Genomic DNA, 8,106 nt, shown 5'->3' on the forward strand with positions numbered 1-8,106 from the left:
TAAGATAGATTGAAACCAAACCTCAAATTAGGGAACACCAAAACATGATATTTCATACTTAATACAGAGGGGATTAAAGTTAATTTGGTTTTTCACTAAAACCTTTTGTGCTGCATTAGAAGGAATTTATTTTTCTTTAGTGGTACAAAAAGGACCTGTAATCTGGGCTTCTACACACCTCATTTGTATTTTCTTTGAGAAAACGTCTCAGTTAAAATCAATGCCCTACTATTCATTTAAGCTTCCCTGCCTTCAATAAAACTAATTGATAAGCCCTAATAATTAATGGCCTGATTAAATCAAAATGACTTGCATCTGCCTTGATGATTGCCATTTATAATCAGTCACTTTAATGACTCACCTTTTCTGGGCTTTGCTTACAGAAGAAAGGCTATGATGTCTTTAGTGAGCTCAATGAAGAGCTGTATGCCTTCAGTTGCTGTTTGTTTTCCGTAACTTGAGATTGCATGAAAATAAGTATAGATATAACTACCTCCTTAAAAGTAATCTTTCTGCCTAATCTGTTGTGCTATTGTCTATGGCTTGGAGTAAAGTTGAAACAAAGTCAGATCATTCAGTATTCCTGGAGCTGTTCTTAAGAATTGTAGAATCTACATGCTTTGAATGAAGACTTGAGGTAGTAAGTTCAGCAGCTATATACTAGGATTATTGATACCTCAGATATAAGGTCCAATATTTAATCCCAGATAAAGTGAAACTTAAATCAGGGGAGCTATCTTCATTCCAAAATTTAAAGTCCATTGGCTTCAAATTCTGCCACATAAATTCAGAGTTAGTCTAATTAAATTAAAAAGTCTGAGTATTATTTATATCCCATCTACTTTCAAAAGGATTTGAGGTATCTTAAAATATAAGGTCAAATGATTGACAAAAGACAAAAACAAGAATTTAAAAATAAAGGAGTACTTCCACTTCTGCCCATGAAGGAATCACCACTATGGGATTTCCCACCACCAAAATTGAACAAAATATATTAAACAACTGTCTTAAGACATTAGATAACAAGCAGTGTGGGGCTGTGATCCCAGAGAGAAGGGAAACAAATGAGATGAGCCATATAATCACCCACGCTTTCTGCCTAGAGACAATTTCCAGACCGCAGCATTGGGAGAAGGAACCCAAACAGAGCCCAAAGATCTTGCTGAGTTGAAGAGACAGAGTTTAGAGTTCAAGAAAGCCAAAATGAGTAGAATTTATGGGGCAAAGTCAAAGAGAGACAAGAGCTATGCCACTTATATAGGGTTTCCTTGAATCTGAATAAATATCAATCTATGTGTAAGTAGGTTGACATGTCATGAAGATAGAAGACAAATGTCTTAGAACATTTTCGAGGAACTCTAAGTCAGACAATTCCCAAAGCTCATATAAGGTTGGAAGTCTTTTTAATTCTTACCAGCCAGAGTGGAGAGACCTCATTAAATACATTGGAGCACTCAGGAGAGACTTCATAAGGGTCATGCTTTAGTAGTGCAGCTAAACTAGCCCTAGAGTAAGGGTTTTTGTAGTAAACCTTAGACTCTTCATAAAAACAGAGAGAGAAATGCTTTAAAATAAGCCCCAAACAAATTAAGCTGTCTACAGATAGCTTAATTACCTGCCAGTACCAAGTCCAACACTTTTCAAAGGATTACAACAAAATTCAGTACTCAACAACAATATCTAGCATCCAAAAAAAAATTACTACAAAGAATTTTTCTTCTGATTATGGATGAAAGACCATAGCCATGAGAAAAATCAGTCGTTAGAAACAGATAACCCCACCAAAGATAATGGACTTTTCAGACAAAGACTTTAAAACAAATATTATAAATATGCTCAAGGATGTAAAGGAAAACATGAGCATAATGAGGGAAGACATGAAAGATACAAAGAACCAAATGAACATCTAGAGATGAAAAATAAAATATCTGAAATGAGTATTTCACTGAATGGGATTAACAGTAGATTGGACACTACAGAAGAAATTATCAATGATCTTAGAGATACAGAAGTTAATCCAAAATAAACTACAAGGAGAAAAGAGACTTTAAAAAAATGAACACAGTCTTTGTGACATTGGAGACAGTAGAAGTCTAGCATGTATGTGTAACCAAGTCCTGGAAGGAGAGGAGAAAGAAGGAAACAAGTAATTTGAAGAAATAATGGCCTAAAATGTTCTAATTTGATGAAACCAATAAACCCACAGATCTAAAAATCTCAAGAAACCCTAACCAGGATAAACACAAAACCACACTAAAGCACATCAGAATCAAATTTCTGAAAACCAGTGATAAAAAAAAAATATTCAGAAAAAGAGAGAGAAAGGAAAAGAAAAAAGAAAAAAAAAAAAACCTGACTAAGTAGAGAGGAATGAAGGCAAGAATACAGCCAACTTGTTGCTGGATGCTATCAAGACATAAGATAATGGAAAGACATCTTTAAAAAGTTAAAAAAAAATCTTTTGAACCCAGAATTCTATGGCCAATAACTATATCAAAAATGTATTTTGACTGTATCAAAAATAATGATGAAATAAAGTTGTTTTCAGACAAAGTTGAGAGAATTCACTGCCAGTAAACCACCATTATAAGAAATGTTAAAGGAACTTATTTAGGCAGAAGGAAGATAATACCAGATGGAAGGCTGAATCTACAGGAAGGAATGAAGAGCGCCAGAAATAGTAAACGTGGATAATTATAAAAGAATTTTTATCACTCCTGAATTTCTTTAAAAGATAATTATTTAAAGTGAAAATAAGTTTCAAAAATTTTTTTTTTTTAATGTAGGGCTTATAATGTATTTTAAAAACACCAAACCCACTGCAGTAGAGTCGATTCCAACTCATAGTAATGCTATTGGACAGAGTAGAACTGCCTCATAAGGGTTTCCAAGGCTGTAAATCTTTAAGGAAGCAGACTGCCACATCCTTCTCCCGCAGAAGCAGCTGGTAGGTTCGAACTGCAAACCTTTTTGGTTAGGAGTTGAGCTCTTAACCACTGTGCCACCAGGGCTTCTTTTATAACATATGTAGAGTTAAAATTATGACAATAGCACAAAGGATGGGAGGAAGAAAATGGAAATATACTGCTGTAAAGCCCATATATTAGAAAGGAAATTCCCTAGTATTATTTGAAGGTAGACTGATAAGTTAAAGAAGCATCGGAAATCTTAGAGCAGCTATTAAAAAAAAAAAAAAAAGAGTTATAGTTTCAAACAGAGATTGGCACACTTGGCTCACTGACCAAATTCAGCCTACTACTTGTTTTGTAAACAAAATTCATTGACGAATTATGTATGGCTGCTTTTGCACTACAGAGGCAGAGCTGAGTAGTTACTGCAAAGACTGTATGGCCCTCAAAGACTAAAATGTTTACTATTTTGCCTTTTATAGAAAGAGTTTGCCAACCCTTGGCTTAGAAGCCAATAGTAGAGATAAAATGAAATGCTAAAATAGCTCAACTCATCCAAAAGGAGATAGGAAAAGATGAGAAAAAGAACAAATGGAACAAATAGCAAGTTGGTAGATTTGAACCCAATCATATCAATAATTACGTTAAGTATAAATGGTCTAAACACTCCAGTTAAAGGGAAAACATTGCCAGACTAATTTAGCAAGACTGAGTGGTATATATACTCTCTGTAAGACATGGTCTGATGTAGGTGTTAAAATGGTCACTTTAGCTGCTGTGTTGACAACAGACTATAGTAGAGCAAGGATGAAAGTAGGGAAACCATTCAGTAGCCTTGCTGAGAAATGAGTGCGCAGCGTCTGGGAAAAATGCCTTCTCATAAACATTAAATTGGTTATATGGTTCTATTTACTGGCTTTGGAAATTATTTTCTTTCAGCTAGTACTTTTCTCAAATACAAGCTTCAATTGCTACAGTAGCAGTAGAAATTGTTTCCTAAATATAGTGAAGTGTAACACCTTTTACAGTTTAGTTAATTACCACTTGATAATACATTACATTTATAGAGTGTTTGATAATTCAAAAAGCAACTGTACGTTCATTATCTCATCTGATCCTTACAATTCTTTAAGATTGAAGCAGTGGCTATCATCATCTCCCTACAGATGTGGGAACTAAAACGTAGAGGGTTGTATATGACTTTTCCAAAGTCACATGCCAAGTTTGTGGCAGGGTCAAAAAGACTAAAACCCAAGTCTTCTGTCTCCAGCCTGAGTCCACTGTTAGTATTTCCTTCCTGGCCTATATGTTTGTGGAGTGAAGTAAGGGTAACTTTGTTTAAAATGGCCTATTATATCCAAGTTATATCTCAAGATATTGTTGGGGGGGAGGATTTATATTAGCAAATTTAGTATACTTAAAAAGCCACCAACCAGTAAATGAGATACTATACTCAGAAGGGATACATACAAAAATGTATAAAGCATATTCCTACCCTGTAACCTTATTACTGGGGGTGATGATGCTTGGAACACTAAATATGATAAATAACTACTAGTAGAAAGTGTCATGTGCTCAGTTCCAAACACATGGTGCAGAGAGTAAATGCTGTCGCAATTCAAAGCACTGCCTTTGATGGCCTGAGTAGTTAGGACAGCAGGAAGGTGGGGTACTTGAAGTGATGAATGGTAGGATCCAGGTAGTCAGAAAATCATAAGGAAAGGTTTCTAAGCCTGGGGATGGGAAGGGAGAGGAGAACACTCAGCATGAGCAAAGACTATGAGTGATGGGAGTTTTGGTCTTTTTTTTTTTTTTTTGAGACAGTGATTAAAACAGTCCATTTGGAATACAAAGGTTGGTTTGAGAGTGACTGGGAGTCTACTACTTTCATACATAAAGTTCTCCTGAAAACTAGGCTGACAGGTGACTGTGCAAAAGTCGAACAATAGGCTTAAATGTAAGTTAAAAGGAAGATGTTGGAGAGCTGAAAAATACAGTGAAGTTCTTATTTACACTTGGCTTTTACAATATAGTCTGGCAGTTTTGTTATTTTATTCTTTCTGTGCTGATGCACTTACTGTTTCTCTCTACTGATGTGGCTGATTGAAGCTGAAGATTTACTACTTTTAGCACACCTTGTGATTCCCGGGAAGCACCATCTTCCAGGAGCTCAAAATATTTATTCATAGTTGTCTCTGTCTGATGTGGTGGCTTAAGCGTAGTTTAACGGTGTCAATATAGAAAAAGGCAGGAAAAAAATCAAAAGTTGAGGGCCTATAATGAAAATTAAGTTAGGAAAAATAAGATAAACCAGGCTGTGTAAAGTCTAACATTTCTTTCGGTTTAGCAAGCATTACCTGAGGGTCGGCTGTGGGCTGCCTGTGATGCATTGTGCTGACTGCTAGGCACGTGTCAAAGCCCAGTCCTCTTCTCCAGGAGTTCCCATTCTGGTGGGGGAAGGGCAGGGAATGTTTAACTTCCTTCTAAAGGAGAGAAATGATGTAGTGTTTTAAGTGGTATATTTAAGCTTAATATGATGGTGGTGTAAGAATTATATTGAAATTGGGGAAACTGGAGGCAGAGAGACAGTTGATAAGAGAGCTTGTGCCTGCCTCTTCTGCAATATGATATATGGCGTACTAGCTTGTATATAAGCCATACCAACTTGTGCAGAAAGAGGGAACCTCCTAAAGAGGAATTAAAAAAAAAAAAACTCATTGCCGTTGAGTCAATTCCCACTCATAGTGACCCCATAGGACAAAGTAGAACTGCCCCATAGGGTTTCCAAAGAGTAGCTGGTGAATTTGAACTGCCAACCTTTTGGTTAGCAGCCATAGCTCTTAACCACTGCTCCACCAGGGCTCCAAAGAGGGACATAGTGTGTGTTAACTGAAGAGCATTCTACTTAAGCATGTTCTACAGCTAACCCCTCATCGCTGAAAAGAATCATCAGCACAAAAATGACACTATGTGCTTGTAGTTTTCATTCATTTATTCATCCATTCAACAAATTTTGTTAAGTACTTGCTGTATACCAGGCTGTCTTCCAGGGGCTGAGAATGCAGTAGATGATAAAAGAAACACGTCCCTGCCTTTATGGAGTTTACATTCTAGTATCAGTCAGTCAGGCAGCGCTAAGTGAGCTATGTATGAGAAAGTGCCTAGCACATTGCCTGGCACATAGTAATTAGAGTTCAGTAATTTTGGGCTACTGAGTATGAACTTGAAGTTTGAATTAAGTACCTACTCTTTCAGATATTTGTTGGATACCCCTTTTTAGGGTGGAGGGTCAGAGGGAGATTAACTCATTTACAGATTTTTTTTAATGTTACATAAGAGATTATGAGTCTCGTTCAGTGTGAGGCTAGTTAAGGTTATATGCTGTATTAAATATAACCAGTTATCTGTTCTAACTCACTTTTGCCATGAAACATGAAGCATTTAAGCAGGTGTTACTCTGTATGTACCATCAAAAGTAGTGTGCTCTTGTCCAGCTTGGATGGTTTTTGTGGGCTCTCTGAATTCCCGAAAAGGCTCATTGTTGTCACTGACCATGCTTCACAGAAGCCCTTTGTGTCATTATTTAGCAAATGACTGCTTTGGTGAAGGCTATGTCAATTCTTTTGTTAACTGTAACAGCAGTCAAAAATGATGTAAGGGAAGAGAAGGATAAATGAAACAAAGGAAGGCTGATACAAGCATGCATGCGTTCACACACACACACATCTTTTAGATCAATTTCTGACTGATTGTCTGCAGTAACATTTGTGATGTAAGACACTGGAAATAGCAGTACTGCAATTATTTTCTCATTGTCTCATTCAGATATGACCTGTTACCAGTAACATATGAATGTTTGGGGTGTTTCTTTTTTTTCCCCTCTCTTGGCTTCCCTGTGGCCTTACTCCTTCTTAAATAGGAGAGCAAGCTTGACATTTACACACAGAGCAAAATGCATCCTTTTTGTGCAAATTCTTTGCAGGAATGTAACATTTTCTTATCTTTTTACTTTTTCTAAAAGGCCAGGGAGAGGTTAATGGGTGTATTTAATGTTGTTGGAAGCCAAGACTTGATTTGACTTTCACTTGAGACAAACCCTTGCTGCTACAGAAACTGGATATGGTTGGAAGTGGAGGAGTCAGGACCTTACATTTTGCTTCCAGATAAAATGCTTTGTGTTAAGTTTGTGATCCGATATCCACCTGCAGAAAACTGAAACAAGACCCATACCTCACACCATGCACAAAAACTAACTCAAAATGGATCAAAGACTTAAATATAAAATCGAAAACGATAAAGATCATGGAAGAAAAAATAACGACAATACTAGGAGCCCTAATACATGGCATAAACACAATAAGAACCATAAATAACAATGCACAAGCACCAGAAGAGAGACTAGATAACTGGGAGCTCCTAAAAATCAAACACTTATGCTCATCAGAAGACTTCACCAAAGGAGTAAAAAGACAACCTACAGACTGGGAAAAAATTTTTGGCTACGACAAATCCAGTCAGCATCTAATCTCTAAAATCTACAAGATACTGCAAAACCTCCACAACAAAAAGACAAATAACCCAGTTAAAAAATGGGCAAAGGATATGAACAGGCACTTTGCCAGAGAAGATATTCAGGCGGCTAACAGACACATGAAGAAATGCTCACGATAATTAGCCATTAGAGAAATGCAGGTCAAAACTACAATGAGATATCATCTCACCCCAACGAGGTTAGCATTAATCCAAAAAACACAAAATAAATGCTGGAGAGGTTGTGGAGAGACTGGAACACTTATACACTGTTGGTGGGAATGTAAAATGGTACAGCCACTTTAAAAATGATTTGGCACTTCCTTAAAAAGTTAGAAATAGAAGTACCATACTATCCAGCTATCCCACTCCTTGGAATATATCCTAGAGAAATAAGAGCCGTCACACAAATAGATATATGCACACCCATGTTCATTGCAGCACCGTTCACAATAGCAAAAACATGGAAACAACCTAGGTGCCCATCAACGGACAAATGGATAAACAAATATGGTATATCCACACAGTGGAATCCTACTCAATGATAAAGAACAACGATGAAGCCATGAAACATCTTATAATATGGAGGAAGCTGGAGGACATTATGATGAGTGAATTTAGTCAGTCACAGAAGGATAAATATTGTATAAGACCACTATTATAAGAA

At 36.6% G+C, this 8,106-nt stretch overlaps 1 protein-coding gene across 3 annotated transcripts in view; it reads left to right on the forward strand.

The window, feature by feature from the left end:
- MAP2K5 (mitogen-activated protein kinase kinase 5) overlaps positions 1-8,106 on the forward strand; it is a 277,318-nt gene that overhangs the window by 149,030 nt on the left and 120,182 nt on the right. The window lies entirely within an intron of this gene.

Source organism: Trichechus manatus, unplaced genomic scaffold, assembly GCF_000243295.1.
Source record: "Trichechus manatus latirostris isolate Lorelei unplaced genomic scaffold, TriManLat1.0 scaffold00030, whole genome shotgun sequence".
NCBI lineage: Eukaryota > Metazoa > Chordata > Mammalia > Sirenia > Trichechidae > Trichechus > Trichechus manatus.